We start from the raw sequence: 22941 nt of genomic DNA, 5'->3' as shown, positions 1-22941 counted from the left end.
CAGAGTAGATGGCTGAAGTTGTCCTCTGATCTGACCAGGTCTGAATCTACCTCAACGGCAGGAGCAATGATAATGGGTATATGACCCTTCTCCAACTCCGTGTATGAAGTCATGTACAATGGCAGGAAGCACCTCCTCCATACAGCTCAAGGTCATGGGTGGAGCAAATACCACTACAGATAGGGAGGGGCTGTTGGAAAAAAAACAAAAGAGGTATGGTGGTGGTTAATATTGACTGACATCTTAACCTGTTCTAGAATCAGTAAAGAATCAAATCTCTAGGTATGCCTGTGAGGGTTTATCCAGATTAGGTTAATTGTGGACCTAAATTTGGGCAGTGCCATTTCATGTGCTACGGTCTCAGACTGAATGAAAATGAGAAAGCAAGCTGGGCACAGCATTTACCACGCCCTGCTTCTTGATGATATATGTAATGGTTCCTCAGAGTCTTGCTACCATGACTTCCTTTACTTCCTTAAGTTGCTTTTTAAAGCCTTTTTCTGTCACAGCAACAAAGGAAGTAACTAATACAGAAGTTTGGTACTGAGAAGTGGTGCCATGGCTCTGATAAACCTACCCACATGGTTCTTAGGCCTTTCGAACTGGTTTGTAGGAGAAATGTGGAAGAGTTTGGAATTCTGGACTGCGAAGACCTTAGGGCACTCTAAGCAGAGTGTATTGGTTCATCTATGGGCAACTTTATAAAACTAGAATGCTGAGAGAAATGTTGAAGTTAAAACCTGACTCACAGGGTTTTAGACAGGACCTGAGATTCAATGGGTCATCAGGTGAGAAGCCATGTATGTGATATTCTGGAAAAGAGTCTGGTTGCATTCCGTCCATGTTCTGAGGACATGAATGAGGCTAAACACAGGAATAAAGGATTAATTTGTTTGGTGAAAGAAATGTAAAGATAGAATGTGGTATCTTAATTAAGGTTACTATTGCTATGATGACACACCATGGTCAAAAGAAAGCTGGGGAGGAAAGGGTTTATTTAGCTTACACTTCCACATTGTAGTCCATCATTGAAGGAAGCCAGGACAGGAATTCAAACTCTATTCCAGCTCCTGGAGGCAGAGCTGGTGTAGAAATCATGGAGAGTGCTTGTTTACTGGCTTTCTCAGCATGGCTTGCTCAGCCTGCTTTCTTATAGAAGCTGGGACCACCAGCTCAGGGATGGCATAACTTACAATGGACTGGGCCCTCCCCTATCAATCACTAATTTAAAAAATGCCCCATAGGTTTGCCTATAGCCTGAGCTTATGGAGGCATTTTTTTAAATTGAGGTTTCACCTAACGGATGACTCTAACTTGTGTCAAGTTGACATAAAACTACCCAGCACACATGGCTTCTGCTTACTTCTCATTTTTAGGTTTATAGTGAAAAGGAGCAAAAGTGAGGCAGAAAGAATTTTTTTTTTAAATAAGCAACTTGTCTAGGAAAAGTGCTCAAACAAGTTTAAAGTCGCAGCCAAGGCATATGAAAAATACTTTTGCAATTGTTGAAAAGAAACCTCCTGCCCTGCACTGGGGCAATAGAAAAGATACCTGTCTGTAGCTAGAGTTTTTCTGCTTTGCCCACAGTCAGGAAAAATCTTTGTCTCCCGCCAGTCCCACAGCTGCTCAGACCCAACCAAGTAAACACAGAGACTTATATTGCTTACAAACTGTATGGCCGTGGCAGGCTTCTTGCTGTTCCTATAGCTTAAATTAATCCATTCCCATAAATCTATACCTTGCCACGTGGCTTGTGGCTTACCGGTGTCTTCACATGCGGCTTGTCATGGCGGCAGCTGGCAGTGTCTCCCTGCCTCAGCCTTCTGCTTCCCAGAATTCTCCTCTCTCCTTGTCCCACCTACTTCCTGCCTGGCCACTGGCCAATCAGTGTTTTATTTATTGACCAATCAGAGCAATTTGAAATACAGACCATCCCACAGCACCTGTCTGTCCATCAAAGACTCCAACTTGTGAAAATACATATTCACTTGCAAAGAGAGAGAGCCTGACCTGACAATGCCACTGTATCCCTCTAAAGCAGCTGCCTAAGATGTGTTCTAGATCAGTCTGCCTGCTGTGTTGTAGGAACCATTCTTCTTGGCTGGTTAAGCAAAAGGGGTCACTGACTGCTTCATCTCCTCTGTGCTTGGAAATTTAGTTACAGTGTTTAACTGGCATGGATTAATAGAGTCGGAGTTTTATTTTTACGATTTCACAGCTGACTTCCACTAATTCATTACCCTTTATTTTATTGAAATGTATAACTAACTGAAGAAGAGATTCTTGGGAGTATGTTGTCATAACATTAAAGAGATTTCCTTTCATTTGATCTAAATTAGTGTTTGATGTTGATCTGCATATTTCTGTATATTTGTCCTGACAGTGCTTGCATCCTGTTTGGTGTACTGAAAAAATAAACTTTGCAACGTAAACAAGAAAAAAAAAAAGAAAGCGCTTCTCCAGGGTCATCACGCAGAGGCTAATACAGTTCTGCTCTAAGCAGTCCAGGTTACATCCCAAGCTGGCAGCATCATTTATGTGGCACTGGTGTTGCAGGCATAAAGGATGCAAGGCCAGTTGTAGGGATAGGACAGCAATCTTCTACTACCATTCCAGTTACTAAGGCCAGGCAATGTGTGATAGGGTTGAAGTCCGTGCAAAGAGGCTCTGAGACGGGGGAGTTCATGAAAGTAAATCCTGAGCTGCAATGGAGACCTCAGACTATTGGTGATTCCAGGGCCATAGGAAGTCTGTTGAGGAAAGCTACACCTATGGAGAGGCGCCAGCCCAATAAGAAATTGAATTTCTAACCACAACCTTCACACAGAGAGAATTCCAAACCAAGATGATTTTCAGGGAAATCTTACCAAATATTTCAGGAAACGTCACATTAACTTTATGTTGCTATTCCCTATAGAAAGTAGTTGAGCATGGCATCTGGTGAGGTGTGTCTCCAATTCTACTGCACGTTCTTTAATAATGAGGTAAGTGTAACCTAATGGAAAAAGAAGACTTCTGTATGTAATAATCCTCAACCAAATGTTAACAAATCAAAGCCAGTAGCTTATAAAGATGATAATGTATCATGACCAAGTAAGGTTTAGCCTTGCAACAAAAGGTTAATTCCAATTAAAATGAATACAAGTCATCATTATAAGAAAATAAAAACATGATCATCTTACAAAATAAAAAAGAGCCGTTTAACGTATGCATGAAAAATTTTCAGCAAACTAGGTATAGAAATAAATTCCTCATTCCTTATCTAGATAAAAAATTATAGGTAACATTATCTCACCATACTTAGAGTTAATGAACATTGTTTTCCAGAGTATAATACAAGGATATTCTGTATTTACTATTTATTCCAATGATTATTATTTACTAGAAGCACAGAATGAGTTGCCAATAGGCTTCAGTGATAACTAACAACAGATGAGATGACAGATTTCCCACATTCATCACTATTTCACATCTTAGGAGGGGATTGTGATGGCTATTCTTAGCTGTCATCTTGATTATTTCTAGAATTAACTAAAACCCAAACATCTGGGTACACCTGTGAGGAATATTTTTACCTTAAGCAAATCATTTAAAGTCAGAAGTCCCATGTAGACTCCACAGCTGTCAGTCTAGAATTCATGAGTTCCCACAAGCTTGGTTCAGTTGTCTCTGTAGATTTCCCCATCATGATCTTGACCCCTGCTCCCATCCTTGCTCAGATAATTTCTCCTCTCTCTCTTCAGCTGGACTCCCAGAACTTGGCCTGGTGCTTGGCTGTGGATCTTTGCATCTGCTTCCGTTAGTCACTGGATGGAGGCTCTATGATGACAGGGTATTCACCAATCTGATTACTGGAGTAAGCCTGTTCAGACACCCTCTCCACTATTGCTTGTAGTCTAAGCTGGGATTATCCTTGTGGATTCCTGGGAATTTCCTTAGTACCAGGTATCTCCCTAACACCATAATGTCTCCCTCTATCATGGTATCTCTTTCATTGATTTCCCACTCTGTCCCTCCCCTAGCTAGACCATCCTGTTCCCTCATGTTCTCATTCTCCATCCCATTCCCTCTACCACCCTCCCCACTCCCCTGGCCCCAGTTTACTCAGGAGAGCTCATCTATTTCCCCTTCCCACAGTGATCCATGCATCTCTCTTAGGGCCCTCCTTGTTGCCTAGCTTCTCTGGAGCTGTGGGTTGTAGTCTGGTTTTCCTTTGCTTTACATCTGGTATCCACTTATGAATGAGTACATATTGTGTTTGTTTTTCTGAGTCTGGGTTACCTCACTCAGGATGATATTTTCTAGTTCCATCCATTTGCCTGCAAATTTCGTAATATCATTGTTTTTTACACCTGAATAATACTCCACGGTGTAAATGTATCACATTTCTTTATCCATTCTTTGGTTGAGGGGCATTTAGGTTGTTTCCAGGTTCTGGCTATTATGAATAATGCTGCTATGACTATAACTGAGCAAGTGTCCTTCTGGTTGATTGAGCATTCCTTGGGTATATGCCTAAGAGTAGTATCATTGGGTCTTGAGGTAGATTGATTCCAAATTTTATGATAAACTGCCATACTGATTTCCAAAGTGCCTGTACAAGTTTGCACTCCCACCAGCAGTGGAGGAGTGTTCCTCTTACTCCACACCCTCTCCAATATAAGCTGTCATCAGTGTTTTTAATCTTAGCCATTCTGACAGTTGTAAGATGGTATATCAGAGTCATTTTTATTTGCATTTACCTGATGACTGAGGATGCTGAACAACTCCTTAATTATCTTTTGGCTATTTGAGATTCTTCTGTACTCTAACATTCTTGAAGGAGAAAATAGTAGAAGATTCATAGTTACAATTTGGATTGTGTTTGTAAATAACCCAATTTTCTTTAACTGAAACAAAGGAAAAATACCCACTTCCATGTTAATGAAAAGTTGAAGGAATGTAATAATTTAGGCAAAGATAAATTCAACAAATATCATACAGTCTACCTTCTACCATTTTTTGTCTTTGTTTCACCTGTGTGAAGGTCATTCTCAGGTGGGCTCTAATCAAAGTGGCAAAGGAAACCTTCCTGGCTTCAGGATACATAGTAAACATTTTGTAAATGCAGAGGTGTTAAAAGTTCTGATGGCTCCAATGACTGACAGAAAACACCGAGTAAACTTCTGTTTGTTGGATTGAGCTTATATCTAGACCTGTGCTTAGGACAAAGTCATCTAAGCACTCAAACATCTTCATGAAAGAGTCTATTACTAATAGGAAGGAAAAGGAATATTTGACTGCAAAATGGATATTGACCCATTCCTATATCTTGGTAGGTGAAATTTCACTCTGTTGTTCCACTTTTGAATTTTTGTTTGAACTACTGATACCAGAGGAACCATGTACAATCCAATGGGATATACAGTTGCTGTGCTTGAAGCAAATGCATTCTGGGCAAGAGCATCCTTGTCATTCTTGGTGCATTTTTGTGATGTCTGAGTGGATGTTTCTCTCATGTTATCTGTTAAATATGTCTTCATCATTTTTTTCTGAACTTCAAAGTTTACTTTTATAAATATATGGGTGCCAAATTAAATAATTTATAAAATATAGCATTTATCATCATAATCATCAAAATTATTTTGTTCAAGCAAATGTTTATTGGCAAAACAGGGTAAAAGCTTTTATTATTCATAATGGCTGCTGCTGCACATAGAAATAGAAAGCCCATTAATTTGTACAGAACTGTAAAATTTCCTGAGAGTTTGTACTACTATAATCACTTTTGAACTTATAATAATCATGGCAGATTCTTAGGGCTGGTGTTAAAACTCCCTGTTATTACAGAAAGGCAAAGTGGATTTAGGGTGAATTTTTGTATGTTTGTGGCCAGTAACTATTCAAGTTGTTACAAAAAGCTAAATATTATAAAAGTTCAAGTATATCCTATGATTATTCACTGTGGATAGTACATGGCAGCATGAGGCCCCAGGATACTAAACAATAAAGAAAACCAAGAAGACTGGAAAACTAGAGAACAAATTCTATAAAGATGTATGTATGTATGTATGTATGTATGTATGTATGTATGTATGTGTGTATGTATGTATGTATGTATGTCCTGGAACACAAATTTAATTGTGAGTGGCCACCAGCCATGTAAGGATGGAAAAGTCTGTTATGGATTGATAAATTCAGCTGTAGGATCTCACACATGCAAGTATATTGTTATTTGTCACACTTCTGTGGTGTTCGACCTAAGTCACTTCACTGTGGAAAGGTTAATTACTTACTTTTGTGTTACTGAAGCCAATGAAAGAACAATGTTAAATCAGGAGTGGGTCATTTGGGGTCAGGTTTCACATGGTCCTGTCTATAGTTGTTCGGTCTCATGGTCTTTGGTAGACCAGTATGCAGTATGCACATTTGGTACCGGAGAGTTATTTACTTCATAGTTGACAGGAATAAGAGATAGATAGATAGATAGATAGATAGATAGATAGATAGATAGATAGATAGATAGATAGATAGATGGATGGATGGATGGATGGATGGATGGATGGATAGATAGATAGATAGATAGATAGATGGATAAAGGGGGAGAAGAAGAGGGTGAGCAAAGCCCCAAATTACACCAATTACATGTCCTGAATGATCTGTTTCCTTCAGCCAAGTCTCATCTCTTAAAGTTTTCACTAGCTGGGACTAAGGCATAACCTGTGAGCCAAGGGGGGCAATTTCATATTCAAACATAAAGGAATAAAATAGGTACAGTGAACAAAGCCCTCTTTACTTCAGGAATACATGCCAAGTAGAGTTATTGCTGTTTAAAGAACCAGTTTCGGCTGGCTAGGACTACAACCAAGATAGTTTAAATAAAATATCTTGTAAGTGTGTAGTGGATATTTGCTCGGCCAATGACCTTGGGATACCTGGCCCGATAGGGGCAGTGTTTCTTGTCTGCCTACATGACCTCTTAAAGGGAGGAGAAGGGGGGGGAGGTGTCGCATTCTCTCTTGGGTGGTGAAGACCGGGTCAGGTGGCATGAAGTGTGTGAATGTTTCCCAGCTTTCCAAGGACTTTACAACGAGATTTACCATATTCTGTATTTGTGAGTGTATTTCTTCATTTCTTATCTTAATAAATCCCTGATACCTCTTAAACAGACTCTCATGGATTTCACTAACATAAGTGAAGTACATATATTAATAATAAAACTGTAAATGTCAAATGTTCATTATCTCTTGGTGTTCTTCATGACAGTTACTGAATGCTTAACTAATAAAAGGCATGCATGAGATGGCAGTGGACAAGTTTTAGTCATCAGAAATGAAAGCACAGTTTGAGAGTGCCAGTGTTGAACATTGTGCCTGGTACCTTCTGAAAAGCTTCTCTCTTTAGAAGATAGAATAGGTCTATAAATAGCTTAACCACAAAGCCTTTCAGAATGGAATGCAATGAAGATGTCTAGTGACTCCTCCACCCCTGTTCTCAACACAATATAAAGCAGAGCCTGAGTTCCTGACATGCAATAGTCCATGTAGAATTCTGTGGGGATAGATGGTGTTTATCAGTCTTTGTGGGCAGAGGTCCTTATTTTTGAATATGGATGTGACCCTCAGAGGATGCCTGGATATCAAAGATTAGGTGGAAATGTGTGCCTGTGCTTGGAAGAACTGAAAAAGGGAGAGGGAGCAAAAGTTGTCTGTAAGATACCAAAGACATTTTGGACAAAATGATTAAATAAATACAAAGTTATGAGTCAGAACTTTAGAAGTGACTCAGCAGTCAAGAGCACATGCTGCTCTTGCAGAGGACCCGGGTTCAATTGTGACTCCAACTCGGTGGCGCAAAGCCAAGGGATCCATACTTTCATCTGCCCTCTTTAGGCATCAGACACACATTTAATACACATGCATACTTGCATGCAAAACACTCATACAATAAAGTAAAATACAAAAAAAATACAAAAAATGTAAAAATGAAAAACCCTAAACAAACAAAACAAAATCCAGCTACAGTCCACTGTTATACACCTGAAAGATGTGTCCAGTGACTTTCCCCTTACAAAATTACTCTAAGCAGTGCATTCTTAACCTCTAAGATCTGTGGTGATGTTTTATTTGTGCTGAAATATGATACTTTATTTGTATGTTAATAAATAAAGTTTGCCTGAGATCAGAGGTCATAGCCATAAACAGAAGTCAGGTGGTGGTAGCACATGCCTTTAATCTGATCACATGGCAGGCAGAGTCTCCGTGTGTTCAAAGGCACAACCAAGCTTGGTGACACATGCCTTTAATCCCATCACCAACCATAGAGACCTGGAGGTCTGTATCGACAGGTAGTGATGAGGAAGTGATGTGGCTGGGCTAAGAGCCAATGAGAAGGCAGAACAGGAAGGCAATAAAGGTGCAGGTTAGACAGGAAGAGGTTCTCTTGGTAAGCTACCTCGAGGCGGTATGCTAAGGTTAGTTGGTGGCTATTGCTCTGATCTTTATGGCTTGCACCTCTGTATTTGGCTCTGTGTTTCTTACTTAATAAGACTGTTTAGAAATTCGTCTACAAAGATCCTTATTAATCACCCCTCATTTTCTGTTTCTAGTGACCCACTTAATATTTTATATGCTAATTTAGCATTAATTATCAGGTTTTTAATGGTATTACTTTTAACATGACTGAGTTTTCATTTACATAACCTGATACTGATCCTAATACTTCATTGACTATTTGAATAATGTCTGGCTTTCACATAATATCTTTCTATCTTTCTGGGGGTAATTACCACCAATCTCTAGATGTACTCAGGTTCCTGTTTACCTTCTAGTTACCCAGGAAAATAGTGAATGAATATAATTTCTATCAACCCCCCAAAAAACGATTACTCTCTTTTTACTCATTTCTTGGAGTAGCCTCTATCTTGAGATAGCCAGTTGCCTTTCATAGCTGCGGTAAGTGCTTTTCTTGGCTTTACTTTTACTTTTCTTAAACCTCCCCCAACATCTTTCATAAATACTAAAAACTTTTTCTTTAAATTTATGCCAGCTATTAGTTAACCAATGGCTTCTCTTCCCAATGCTATTTGTATTTTTAAAAACTTTTATTCCTATATATTTTGTTTTGTTGTAGTGGTTTGTAATGCTTCACACTTCTAATACAATTTCTCTGCTCATAAGTTACAAGCCCTCAAAGTGAATCCTAACTCCTACTGCTTAAATCATATTGTGCTTGCTGGCTTTTGTCAACTTGACACAAACCTAGACATATCTGGGAAGAGGCAATTTTAATTAAGAAAGTCACTTGGTCTAATTGTCCTGTAGGCAAGTCTGTGAGGCATTTTCTTGATTGATGATTCATGTGGGAAGACCTCGCTCACTGCAGGCAGTGTTATCCCTGGGCAGGTAGTCCTGCCTGGCATAAGAAAGCAGGCTGAGCAAGCCATGAGGAAAAGTCAGTAGACAGTGTTTCTCAGTGGCTTCTGCAGTTAGGGCCTCTGGGTTCCTGCCCTTCCTTCACTCAGTGAAGGAATGTGACCTGAGAGTTGTAAGCTGAAATAAACCCTTTTCTCCTAAAATTGATTTTGGTTAGGATGCTTTACCATATCAATAGAAACCTCAATCAAGACCATGATGGTTACTAGATAATTTTATTTAATTTCTGAAGTAAAATATGTTACTTCTTATAACAACTTCTGCTTCCATGAAATTTACCACATTCACCCCAAGATATTTGTTATTAAGCACGATTTGGTTTTATATCTGCTATGATCAAAAGGTCAAAAACTACAATTTAGTAACCTCCCGTCTCTCTCGTTATTATCTTCAAACAGTAAGTCTCAAATTCAAGTCCCTACAGAGGTCAAACAGGTGTATATCTGTGTATCAATGATAAAGCGTTTCAGCAATTCCCAGGCTATTAAATGTTATCACAAAGCAAAAGGACCTGTAAAATGAACTCCCCTATGTGTGTAAGAAACTGGACAATATGCTCTTTCATGTAAGAAGAATAGCTCACTGATGACCTCAATTAGGTCAGCCCATTAATTTCACAGTGCCAGCTCCACAGTGGAAGTCTAAAGGAAAGAACTTCCATAGATATTTGCAGGAATTCACAAGTCCAGAGTGGTGGGTTATCATCAGATGTTTTCTGGTCCATTAAAGAATCACTGCCGACCTCAGGGGTGGCACTAGAGAGGAAAGTAACCACAGGAAGAGAGTAAGTACAGCCTAATTGGGTATTCATTGTGACAGATGAATGCCTCCTCGGGGCACCAAACACAAAGACACACCTCAATCAATCAGTAGCAATAGAACAGAAATCAAGTATTCGTCTCATAGCAAGGGCATGTGAGTAAGATTCCAATGGAGAGTGTATTGGCATAAAACAAATGAAGGGACAGTTAGATCATTTGGAACACCTTGCCGATCTTCCCAGACTTACGCACATCTTCTGTGTTCCAAGTAGGTTCAAGATAAAAATGGCAAGGGTGAGTGCAGTGGCATTAGACGCGATCTGAGAAGCAATACATAGGATGCTTATGTTTTCTTTATACTTTCTTGTGCTTCTATAGACAATCATGTTTATATAGATTATAGAAAGCATAAGTTTTATGCTGGGGGATACTTTTCTGTATGCTGTGAATATGTGTTGCTATGATTGGTTAATGAGGAAGCTGCTCTGGCTTATGGTGAGTCAGGTTATAGCCAGGCAGGAAATTTAAGAGGACAGGAAGAAGAAAGGCAGAAGAGACGCCAGCCTGCCACCCAAGGAGAAGCAAGATGCCAGCAGACTGGTAACGCCACGGCCACATGGCAACTTATAGATTAATAGAAATGGGTTAAGTTATAAGAGCTAGCTAGTAAGAAACCTGCCATAGGCCATGTAATTGATAATTAATATTAAGCCTCTGAATGATTATTTAATAAGCAGCTGAGGGACCGTGGGGAGAGGCAGGACCAAGGAACATGAGACCGTGGGGCCAGGTGGGACCTGAGAAACCTTCCAACTACAGTTTTATGTTTTTTATGCTGTATGGCATGGAAAGGTACCTTTCTTTTTACAGGATTTTAGGAAACCATAGCTATCTCATATTTTTCTGGAGGATGTGGCAGTCCTCTGTTCCTCTGTCTTCAAGGCATGTAGTGTAATGAGCAGCTACCATTAATGGAAAGTAATGTGTCCCCTATGAATTTTTGACACTAGCCTTGGAAAATAACAATGGTACTGCTTTCTGAAGTGTGGGTGGCATATATACTGTCCATTATTAACAATTTGGGTGCTCAATACTCCAAATCCTTCTGTCACATCACATACTGTGTATGCAGCTGCTGTCTGAGCCCCTTCATTTGATGTGTGCAAATTGAGTTCAAGAAATCAATGCCAAGAAGTTGGTAATTGGGCTTTTGTTATTGCTTTGGGTAATACATTGCATTGTTCTTTGCTTCAGACCCAGAAGTTTTAGAACTCCTATGGGTATTCATAAAATTTCTATTTTTAGGCTAGTCCCAGTTCTTATAAAGTTTACTTCTTAGTACACATATGTGCTATTTATTTATTTACTATATTTTCTTAATAGACAGCATCTTACTATGTGGTCCTGGCTGGTCTTGAACTCACTAAATAGACCAGATGGAACTTGAATTATTGAGATCTGCCTGCCTCTGCCTTTTAAGTCCTGGGATCAGCATTTTATTTAATAGTCAACAAAGCATAAAACATGTGCAGCCCCATACTTAATACTTTCACTAAAGCATATGCCCTACTTCTCCTTTTTGTATTCCACCTAATTCTGATTTCCCTTTTGTGATTTACATTGAATTATGTTTTGATCCCTTTTTAGTGGCAGAGAGTCATTCATCTAAACTGTGGTTTTCTTAGAAAGACATTAATCTGGGATGCTGGCACAGTTTATACTTAATTGTCTTGCCTATGCAGAGTATAATGGGTTTATAGTTACTTTCAAATCCAAGGTTGAAACCTTGTGCATCACTTCTGCATATTATTAGGGCAGATGTTTCATCTGTAATTTTTTATTACCTCTTTTATTTTTTGAGATTATAATCACACCATTTCCCCTTCCCTTAAATTTATGGCTTCTTTTTTCATTAATTTTTATATTCATATATGTATATGTGTATACATACATATGTATATATATACATATACATACATACACACACATATATATATTGTATTAGGGATATATATATATATATCCCTAAATACAAGCTGCTCAGTCTGTATAATGTCACTTGTCTGTGCATTTTCAAAGCTAACCATTTGGTATTGGATCACCAATTGTGCTCTTCCACAAGGAAGATTATTTCTTCCGCTCTCAACATTCCTTAGTTGCCTGTAGTTCTTTGTGTAGGGTTGTGGCCTTATGGGCCATTCCCAGTCACTTGGGCATGTCCACTGTTGTCCTTGTTCAGCTCATGTTTGGGTCGTCTGTTGATGACTTTATGGCTATAGCTTCTGACGTTATGAGGAGATACACTCGCATAGCAAACTCCCTGATCTTCGGTCTCTTACAATCTTTCTGTCCCATTATGCGGGTTCTCTGAGCTTTATGTGTGGAAATTCTTTTGTAAATGTATTCATTGGGACTCTGCTCCACAACTCTGCATTTTGATAGGTTGTGGGGTTTTTGTAATGCTTCTCATCTGTTGCGAAGAGACGTTTCCTTGATGAGGGAAGAGGACTACACTTATCTGTGTGTACAAGGACAATTATTTAGAATGTATTTTAATCACTTGGATTTTATACAGTATATGCTTTCCTTTTTATATGCTCATATTTCTCTGAATGAAATCTGGATGGCAGCTTCAACCATTGCCACTATACATCACCATTATCTGAAATGCAAAAAAGTAAAGATGGGGGACCTAGATCACTTGAAAGGGAAGCATGGTGGAAATCAGCTCTGGAAAAGAAGAGCAAGAAAATAAACAAGCTCAGAGGGGAAATGTCTACCTTCCTACCAAAGAACCCATTATCTATGCTTTATGTCAGTCCACATTGATGAAATAAATTACCAACACCCACAAGCATTCCCATTTAATGTTCTACATCATACAAATAAAGAGACAAAGGAAATGACAGACATGGACAGAAATGCTACATTTGCCATTAAAACACAGAAACATAAACTACCTTATAAATTCCAAATTTCCACTTCATTACAAAGGCATTAAACATGCCTGGCCCAAGCAGTTATGGTTTATTTTCTTTACCTCTAAATATTCTGTAGTGCTCTTCTTAAGACTGATCATGTATGTCCGGGGGGATATAGCAGACTGGGCAAAAATGCTTGTCCTGAAAACACGAGGATTTGAGTTTGGAACCTTAGCACCAATGTAAAAAACTGGGCGTGGGTGACTGTGGTTGTAATCCCAGCATTTCAGGAAAGCAAGAGAGACAGAAAAACCTTGGCACTTGCTAGTCATCCATTCAAGTTAAACTGGTGAGCTCCAAGTTCAGTGAGAATCCCTGTCTCAAAGTCAGGTGGAAAGTCACTGAGGAAGTTATCTGTATCTGTCAACCTCTGGCCTCTAAACACATACCTCCCCCGTAACACACATACCCGTCAGATGGATGGATGGATGGATGGATGGATGGATGGATGGATGGATGGATAGATAGATAGATAGATAGATAGATAGATAGATAGATAGATAGAGGCAGACAGACAGAAAGAGACAGACATTGAGAGACACACACACACACACAGATGTATAGACATGCACACACACACACACACACACACACACACACACACACACACACACTCAAAGTATATTCTCCTAACAAAATCACAGTTCAATTTTTAAAATAAGGGAATCCATCTGTGGTATGATACCATATCCAAAACAAGAAACATCCATATTTGTAGCATGAAGTCTTAAAAGTTCTTATTAATAAAATCAAACCTGAGCCAGGTATTGGGGTGAACTGGAAGATCAGAGAACCAGAACAAGCCACAGCTACCTCACCTCACCGGATCCTCAGCTGGTCCTGTTTCCTCAGACTGGAGGCCTCTGAGTCTTCATCCAGAATGTGTCTCAGCTAAACTGCTGCTCAAAAGCCTGAATGCTTAACCAGGCCAAATGCTTAACCAGCCAAATGCTTCTTGTTTCTGGTCTTCATGCCTTATATATCTTTCCTTTCTACCATCACTCCCTAGGATTAAAGGCGTGTGTCACCACACCTGGCTTTTTCCAATGTGGCCTTGAACTCTCAGAGATCCAGAGGGATTTCTATCTCTGGAATGCTAGGATTAAAGGTGTGGGTGCCACCATTTTCTAGCCTTTGTATCTAGTGGCTGTTCTGTCTCTGACCCCAGATAAGTTTATTAGGGTACACAATATTTTGGGGAACACAATACCACCACACATATTTTTGTCTATTAGCCCAACAAAAACAAACTTTCCAGAGGATTCTGATTTTGTGTCTTTTTATCATTGCCCTTGAGAACTCATAATAAATGTTCATATTTATTAACCCTCTGACATGTCCAGAATACACTTTCAAGTGAAAATCCTGATATGAAATTATGTATAATTTCCTTTATTTATGGTAGGCTAGAAGAATTAGGGACAAAATTATATTTACAAAAGAGAATGCTTATAGAGAAATTTCTTGTCTTTGAATCCTTGCTCTTCAAGCAACTAACTCTGTATCTCTGGATATTTTGTTTCAGTTTATAAATATTTAGTGCTTTGAGTTCTGTGCTACCTCCCTGTTTTAAACTTTACATGTGACAGATGGAAAGAAATCCCCTTTAATCACACATACACCATCACTGATATTAGCGACTGAACACTGGACAGACTATCATCACAATAATAAATAAATGAATGTTACACAGCAAGAGAAAATTGATGTAGTCTTCCAAAGGAAACTGCAATTAAATGTTTTACATTTATTAATTTACTTGAGAACATTAACTATTCATTATTTTTAATTGATTCATAATATTATATACATGTCACGGTATATAGTCTACACATTCACATGGTAATATCATCTTAATACATAATGTACATAAGGACTTCCATCATGGTTAAGAAAATATTGTCTGAAACCAAGTCAAATCCCAGCTACTTGGGGTATCTTACTTACTTAACTGTGTTGTAAAATGTGGAGAATAGTCGTGCTTGTTTTGTAGGTTTGTTATAGGGATTATATAAGCTAAAGTAAGTGCACTATTTAAAATAAGTCCTAGCACATAGAAATGTTTCAGAAACACTCCTTTTTTTCCCCACCATTTGTTTTCTTTCTGAATGCTTCAGCAGCATATTCAGATCTGGCTTCTTCTTGCAGCTGTAGGCTGCCTGGCCACTGTCAGTCTTTCTTGTTAACGCTATGCTCTAGCCCAGTAGTTCTCAATCTGTGGGTCGCGACCCCGTTAGCATTCGAATGGCCCTTTCACAGGGGTCGTATATCAGATATCCTCCAAATCAGATATTTACGTTGTGATCTGTAACAGTAGGAAATTATAGTTATGAAGTGGCAATGAAAAAAATTATGGTTAGGGGATCACCACAACATGAGGGACTGTATTAAAGGGTTGGAGCATTTGGAAGGCTCAGAAACACTGCTCTAGTGTCTACTGCCTCCTTGAATGGCAGCCTCACAAAAGGGGCAGAACCAGGGGAGTCCTGATTTCTAACTCAGTTTCTCTGTTACCAGCCTTGCACCCTTGGATAAAGCCCTTTCATTTTCAGTATACACAGTGTTTTAGTGCTACTGTGATTGAAATGCAAAAAAATTTAGTGCTTTGCACATCTACAAGGCAGCATGGAGGAGCGTATGTGACCTACAACATCCAAGAGTTGAATTGTTTTACTGTCCAAAGTTCTTACCATTTGGGACTCTTTCCTAGACCATTTGAGATCTGCTAAAAGACCTTAATTAAACTTGCAAATTAGTTCTGATGGTATTTCACTATAAATAATCAATTTCTGATGGTATTTCACTGTAAACCAGCAATCAAAGATACATAGGCACTGAATTATTTTCTTCCAAAAGATGTTTAATGTGATCTTATCTGAAAATGTGTTCTTGTGAGATGATCATGTTTGCATGAGGTGGCTGTAGCTTAGTTTCTTCCCATGCTGTTGTGGATAAAATACCCTGACAGAAGCAATTCAAGAATGAAGGATGCATTTTAGCTCCTAGTTCAATGATGCGGCCTCTCATGGCATGGGAGTCAAAGTAGCAGGAGCTTGAAGCATCTTGTCACATGACATCTACAGTCAGGAAATAGAGAGGAGGAAGGTCAATGCTGAGCTCATTCTGTCCATTTTACACAGTCCAGGATTCCAGCCAGGGCATGGCATGGCCTACAGTGTACAGCTTCTCTCACCTCAGTTAACACAGTTAAGTACCTTCCTATGGACATGCCCAAAGTCCCATCTGCTAGGTGATTCTATATTCTGACAATCTGACATGAACACTATCACAGGATCCTAATATAATTTGACTAATAGCCTTATATAAAAAGAATCTGGACTCAGAGACAGCAAAGCATCCGATGAAAACTGAATGTAAGATGAAGTCAAAGGTTGTGATGATGAATCCATATCCCTGAAGATGCTGGGTGCTATTAGGGAGCACTGGGAGCTGTGAGGGAAGCATGGAGCAGACTGTCCCTTGCAGCCTCTAGAAGGAATACTGTTAATGGCAGTCATTAGCAAAGGAAAGGCATTGATATGTGAACAAATATTATTGCAACCCATACAATGTTTATAATTTTACCCCATTAAAACTCAGCTAAGTGTTACTCTGGTTGGTTCCTTTTGATCTTTATCATCGGGGAAACAGAAAGTACCTCATTAGAAACATGTAAATGTGAGATTTTACTCTTTTGCTTTGAGTGGAAGAAAGTAACTTGAGTAGGGCTTTGCCTGTACTGTTTTTCTTCAACATGTGTTTTGTTGTCTGCCTAACACTTTGAATACACTTTGTTCAGACATTTATCCTCCTGGTCGCCAAGGTTAGGTGGATAAAAATCTTAAGTCTTTCTCTTCAGGTCAAGAGGCTTTTCTGGGCATTTGTGTGTGTGTATGGAGGGGGAGCAGACATCATTTAATTTTGCAGACCATGAATCAATTATTTCAAACTGCTGAAAGGGTAATTTGTACTTCCAAACTAAAGGTGTTTTTAAAAAGAAATGCATCTTACATTTACTTGGTTAATTTGGAAAAAAAAAAAAAAAAAAACAAGGAGTCTTTAAAAAATATGTTTAAAAGTGGAAATGACCGGAGTAAGTATATGTGTAGGGATAGAGTATGTATAGGGTATGTACTTGTCCCCTTTTCCCTCCATTTTCTCATTTCTCCCACTCTCTCATATTTTATAGCACTATCAGATGAAGATCATAATAATAGTAAAGCAAAGTTTCCACAAGTCATCAAAATTAGTTCATAAGCACAGCTTCCTGGGGAGACTCTGTTTGTAAGGTCTGGGAAGAGAAACACACACACACACACATACACACACACACACACACACACACACACACACACAGAGAGAGAGAGAGAGAGAGAGAGAGAGAGAGAGAGGTATATATTTAGCACAACTCCATTTTCTTTTCAGTAAGTTTTGGAAATTTTTTTCACCCAACCTAGGAATACTTTTAAGATTTTCAGGAACACATTGATATAATGCTATCAACCCTCAAAGAGTACATTTACTATATTCCTTGTTAAATCCCATCTCAAGGGGAGATAGATTTTTTTTTTGAACTGCAAACCTGATGATGGAATACTATGGCTTGCTTTCTCAGATGCATGGGGTAAGTTATAGAGGTCATTTAATACTATCATGTCCTTCTCAAATGTTAGAATGGCTCTGAGGTTTTGACCTGCTTGTCACATGCAAGACACTCCAGCAGAATGGCTGGCAGAAGGGAAGTTTTGTCAAGATTCTGTCTTGCCTAGAAAGCAGTATGATTTTATCGATACGCATTTTCTTATACTTTATGTGTAAGTAGAAAATAAAGTGATACAAAGAGGGTTCAAAAGAGTATCTGTCACATCTGATATTTTTAACCATACTCAAAGCTTAGGCATCTTGTCATCCATGGTCTCTCATCTAACTAACCACTGGCCTTACGGACTAACATCAGCTGTTCAATCAGTGACTTTTCTTGTTCTGACAAAGGCAACTTAGTGAAGGATTGATTTATTTTGGCTCACGGTTTGGACTACAGTCTGCTGTGGTGGGGGAAGGCATGGTGTGTGTGGTTAGCTGGTCATATTATGGCTGCATTTAGGGAGCTGAGAGAGGTGAGTGCTTAGGCTCCATACTCTCTCCTTTTTATTCAGCCTGGGACTCTAGCCCATTGTGCCACTCACATTTAGGGCAAGTATCCTCATCTAAAATCTAGACAAGCCTTTGGTCTCCTAGGTGATTTTTAGGGCCCATCACGTTGACAATCACAATTACTTATCATAGCTGCTCTGGCCTCTGGGTCTGTGATTTTCAAAGCAAAGTGTTCTTCCAAGGCATCCTTCAATATCTGTGATAACATTGTAAGCATCTACTTAAGAGATTACTCATCATGACTTACTTGAGCATCATTCATTTTCCTGACTATTGCACCGATTCACCCTCTTAGATTTTAGAAGGAGATGCTGTAGATGCCCAGGAAGATCTTTTGTCCTTTCAAGAGAATTGGACCATAAAATAAGGTGACATCTAGTGGTTCCTATCAACCTTCCCTTTGCTGCTACAGCAGGCGTTGAATCTTCCTGAGCTGACAAGGGAAATTATGCCTGTTCACTAGACTCTGCACTGTGTATTGTATCATTTTAAATGTAGAGGAAATTACAGGGAATGTTTGACCAAATCAGATATCTGTTTTCAGTTCCTTTCCACCACGAGAGAAAAATGACATGATTTTACTTCCTTAAAGAAAGATCATCAGTATATTTTAAAGAGAAGTACATAGAGCCACAGACCCTTATGGAGCTGGTGATCTGTTGCTATTTTGTCGTGTGCGCTGGATACGCAGTTTGGAGGGAGCTCCTGAGGGCCTGGCTGATAGACTGTTTTTGCTTCTCCCAGAAAAGCTACCTATGAGGAATTATTATTTTTATTTAATCACCAAAAAGTAGGAACAAAAGGGCAGCAATTTGAGTCACAATGACATTGCCCAATGTGTATTGTAAAAAAGCACACTTTTTAGCATAGGGCTTTGAGAAGGTGCATCCTAAGCACATTATGTGTCCTATTTTTTTTTCAGTTTTAAAAAGCAAACTACCTCTGATATTGAAATAATAGAGAAGTGCTCATTTCAATAGCAAATCATTGGCTTCATTTGTTCAGTTGATAGAACTTAGAGCCTATAGGGTGGAAGGATCTTGTTTTGTTACCTTCAGTCAAGGCCATACTTGCTGTGTTCATCATGGTATTTCCCCACAACATTTATTTCTTTCCCAGAGATAGGAAGAAAAGCTCCCTGGCTTTGTATGTAGAGAATTTGAGTCAAATAAACCAGCGATAACAAGCCTCCAGGAACAGAGTTTGACTATTGTCATTTCTAATGGTATTGTTTTACCTGGCTTTCTTTCTCAGTTTTATTGGGTATTATTTACATGTAATAAATTTGTCATGCCTCAACGTACAGCTTATTAATTGACTACTGAAATAGCTTTCTGGGGTGCCATAACAAGGTACTATATACTGGATGTGTTAAATAATGGAAATTTATTGCCTCACAGTTTTGTGGTTGGTATTAATTTAAAAGAGGAAACAGAAGTAGGCAAACTGTCAGTCATTTACTGAATTTTGATCATCTTGGCCTGGGCCGACTGCTGCAGACATGAGCATTTGGCCATCCAGTGGTTGCTGCGGCAGCTGTGAGCCACAGTGCTGTGTGCAGGTATGGCCCACAACTGCTGGTTTGTCTTCTCAGTGACTCGTTGACAGTGTTAAATCATTTTTCCCTAGAAGGTACTTAGGTTTGTTTTTTTTTTATTTTTGTGATGCAACTATTTCAACCAGATAAAAAATATTTAAGCCAACAGACAGACATATTTATCTCATCAATAGATTGCTGACTTTCTCTCATAATACGATTCTAGTTAACTAACACATTGTGAGGTTGTGAAACTTTACAGACAAGTGATTTAGAAATTGCTCCTTTCTAAAATATTCACTCATGAAAACCAAGCTTGACTTATTATAAAGTCATATTAAAATCTTGTAGGGGGATTTATGTGCAAATAAAGTTAGGAAGTGCTCGGAGCAGCCATGATCCCCATGAACGGCTAAGATTGGTTTGGTGCTTTCTATGCAGAATCTTCCTTCCTGTGTCACCAAAGGAAAGCTTTGACAGTTAAGGACCTTACAAAACCCATTAAAAGAACATAAATACCTTTTTCAAAGGTACAAAGCGAAATAGCTGTAGTAAGTGCGCAAACAAGAAGAGGATACTTTAAGTACAATAAGAGTTAGAGAAAAAGAGAAATGAGACACAGGCAAGAGATAAAAGGGCTTTCGAATACAAAAGGACAATTGGAGTGACAGAGTGTAAAAACTGGAGACAAACAAGGTACTTTTTAAATGTTAAAATTCAAAAATGTTTTTGGAGTGCCCACTTGAGAGACATTTTGAGCTCTGTGAGATCTGAAGAAAATGGTAAACCACAGGTTCTAACCTCAGAACAAATACTCTGAACAGTATCTCCTAGAAATGGCTGCATAAACGTGGCTGGAACAAGGGCAGTGTCCGTGAAAATGTTAATGTGCAAGGGAGAAAATTTCATGGCGTCCTACCCTCTACAAAGAACTACAAGTAACTAGTGACTACTGGGACAAGGGCAGCCGTCTCCTCCACAGATGGGTCTCCTTATTGCTTGTCCAGTTCAAAGTGGTGAGTCTGGAAGCCATATACACATAAACAGACTTACTAGGTTGTGTTTATAGATATTTGTGCATACAAACACACACACACACAGCAATAATAATGAATGAAAAAGTATGAATTTGAGAGTTGGAGGAGCATAGGAAGGGGTAGAGGGAGGAGAAAAGTGATGCAATTCTATTTCAAATAAAAACATGTTTAAGAAATTTGATGCCGGAATGTGGCTCAGTCGGCAAAGCACCTGCCATGCCAGGTGAGGATGTGAGTTTGGATCCTAGTGAAGGGGTTAAGTGGCTATGTTTGTGGCTGGCTGCCACCCATGTGGTCGCCATGGTGAAAGAGTGCTGGATGCTGCTGTGGTGGAAGAATGACAAGCCATGGTTATCTTTTTAGAGCTTTATTAGGAGGAGGGAGGGAGGGAGGGAGGGAGGGAGGGAGGGAGAGAGAGAAGAGAGAAGACAGAGAGATCATGCTGAGGACAGAGAGAATATGGAAAAAGAGAACACAGAGAGGGCACGCCCACTTTGTAGGCTGGGACGCCATTGCAGGCTGATGATGTGATAAGGACAGAATCCTTACACCTAGCACCCATGTAAAAAATGAGCCAGGTAGAGGGCGCCTGTAACCGTAGTGCTGGTAGGGTCTGCAATGGGGCAGAGACAAGAAGAACCCCGAAGTTCACTGGCCAGAGAACTCAGTGAACTCAGTGGGCTTCGAATTTAGCGAGAGACCTAGTCTTTCATCATGACCTAATGTAACATAACAAAAGCAACAACGAAAAATGAAGTAGAAAACAGAACAAAATATAGATCAAGACTCTTCTCTCCATGTACTCACATTTACAGAAGAATCACACACACACACACACACACACACACACACACATACACACACACACACACACACACACACACACACACACACACCACAAGTGAGAAGCCACGGTAATGCCATGGTAGACTTCTTCAGACCCCCAGCCACTATTAGGCCTAACTTTCAGTTTCTATTTCTGTTTTAAGTTTCAGTTTCTGTTCCCTGATAGGGAAGGTAAAGCTTCCCTGGAAAAACACAAACAATGGGCTGTAAGTCAACAACACCCTGTAACAGCAGGGAGGTGAGGGAGATAGCATGTATCAGGCTGCGTCATTCCCTACAGTGCAAATCCTATTACCTTCCCTTAAGGCCTGTCCAGACTTGCTCTGACATGCCCCAGCAATCAGAAATGTATTAGTATAATTGCTACTTCCTTAGCCAAATGTTTATTGGAGATGATCTGACTGTCCCTGGCATTCCCCTAGCTGTGTCTAAAAGAAGCCTTCAAGCTTCTCTGGGGGTCTCCCACTATTTTGTGGTGTGGCAGACCCCAGCATGCTTGAATTTGTTCTTGAGAAATAAACACTCTTGCTTTTGCAGATGTGAGTGGTAGTCTTTTGTGGGGTGATTTGTGGACCCTAACACAAGCACACATGCACCCCCCCACACACATAAATTTATTTACTCAAATAAGCAGGAGGATTAGAGCAAATCAAGCTTCAAGGTAGTGTGACATAGTTGTTTGGCAACTTTAACGATCTGGGATCGACTCTACTTTTGTTTCCTCTCCACGGCATCTTCCAGAGACTCAGATCCATTTTAAGGGTGTCTTTCTTCTTGATCAGCTTATATTTATCTCGCTAGTTCCAAAAACCTTGTATTATTTTCTGTAGCTATTGTGAGAATACCAGGCTTTTAGATTTATGGACCAACCTTAGTTCACATGCTAATCATAAATCAGGTCCTCAGGTGAAGGTGATGTGATTGTGATAATTGTATATTTTAGCCAGCTTACATCAGAAGTTCTTGAGCCAAGACTATTTCAACCAAATATAATGGTTACACAGTGGGGGAAATTCTGGTTTCTGTCAATAAGTTGAAGGAACTATTAGTTCTGGTATTCGGTTGACAATAAGGAAAAACCCACTGTATAATCCTCACTAAGAGAACTAATCAAGAACACACATAACTTTGCAAGAATGTAGCAAATCTTGAAAAATTAGGTCTGTGTGAAAAAGGTCTAGCTTATATAAAATTATTTTGCTTTAATTTCAT

The 22941-nt window shown here is 39.3% G+C and overlaps 1 pseudogene; it reads right to left on the bottom strand.

Annotated features, from left to right (window-relative positions):
• The window catches only part of LOC114705049, a 41144-nt pseudogene extending 30584 nt beyond the window's left edge, over positions 1 to 10560 (bottom strand).
• Between the last annotated feature and the right edge of the window lie 12381 nt (positions 10561 to 22941).

Source organism: Peromyscus leucopus, chromosome 13 (assembly GCF_004664715.2).
Source record: "Peromyscus leucopus breed LL Stock chromosome 13, UCI_PerLeu_2.1, whole genome shotgun sequence".
NCBI classification, from domain to species: domain Eukaryota; kingdom Metazoa; phylum Chordata; class Mammalia; order Rodentia; family Cricetidae; genus Peromyscus; species Peromyscus leucopus.
Note: the sequence above shows the minus strand (reverse complement) of the source record. Positions and strands in the feature narration are given on the sequence as shown.